Consider the following 1,157-nt stretch of genomic DNA (forward strand, 5'->3'; position numbering starts at 1 on the left):
TCTCAAGGTCAATGGCTGCTGATTGTCTCATATTATCAGTCCACTTCAGTAAAGTTCAGTTGATCTATACGGGCACCTACTCCCAGGGGGGCACCATTGCAGTAGCTCAAAAAAAAAAAAACTTTCGTTATATTAATATAATAAATACATATACATATACACATAAAAATCTAAACATGAACATGTATATAATTGTAAAAATGCATTTTATGGTGAACGCAGTAGGCTAAGCACACGTGACGCGCCATTCCCGCATCAGCGCCCACTCGCACCTCATGTTTGCGGCCAGGGGCGGACTGGCCATCTGGACGTTCTGGAGAAGTCCAGAATGGCAGTCGGCCTGGCCGGTTCATCATCAAAGAAAAAGTGTCAGAATAAGTGACGTTGACGGGCGACAAAATGGGGCGCTAATGCAATCTTATTTTGCTTATAAGAAACCAAAACTGACACGAAGGAGAGTGGGCTCGTGATGGCAAGCAAAAGACGTGAAGATAAAGATGGTTGGGAGAAGCTAAAAGGAAAAAAAAGTGAACAGTTACATCAGGTTGCCTTTGCCCGCCTCTCTCACTATACACAGCATGTAGCCTGCAGTGTTGCCAATTTAGCTTCTTTGTAGCCAGATTTAGCGACTTCCCCACCCCCTTTGAGACTTTTTTCAAAAAAGTTTAGGGACAAATATAGCAACTTCTTGGACAAACCTTATCTAAGTTCTCATCTTGCCAACTGATCTACATTCATCTTTATATAGATCAGTGAATTTGCCATTATGATGTCATCTAGTGACATTTAGCTACCAGTTTTAGCTAATTTAAATTGAAAGCAGTTGGCGACACTGGTAGCCTATAGCACTATAGTAAAATCCCAGGTCCGAGCGTCCACTGCTATTTATCACTCCGCAATGTCCAGCATGAATATTTCATTCATTCATTAAAAGACAGCAGCGATTCTACAACGGGTTACATTTGAGAGCTATTGATGCTATTTATCACTCTGTTTTTTATGAATTAATGGCATATTCATGCCAGACAGAGACAGCAACGATTCTACAACGGGTTACATTTGAGAGCTATTGAGTTAGAAAATTGAGTGAATGAAGCCTATAAGGTGATTAGTCTGATTAACATGACACACACACACACACACACACACACACACAC

Source organism: Sinocyclocheilus anshuiensis, unplaced genomic scaffold (genome assembly GCF_001515605.1).
Source record: "Sinocyclocheilus anshuiensis isolate Anshui unplaced genomic scaffold, SAMN03320099.WGS_v1.1 scaffold430, whole genome shotgun sequence".
Classification (NCBI taxonomy): domain Eukaryota; kingdom Metazoa; phylum Chordata; class Actinopteri; order Cypriniformes; family Cyprinidae; genus Sinocyclocheilus; species Sinocyclocheilus anshuiensis.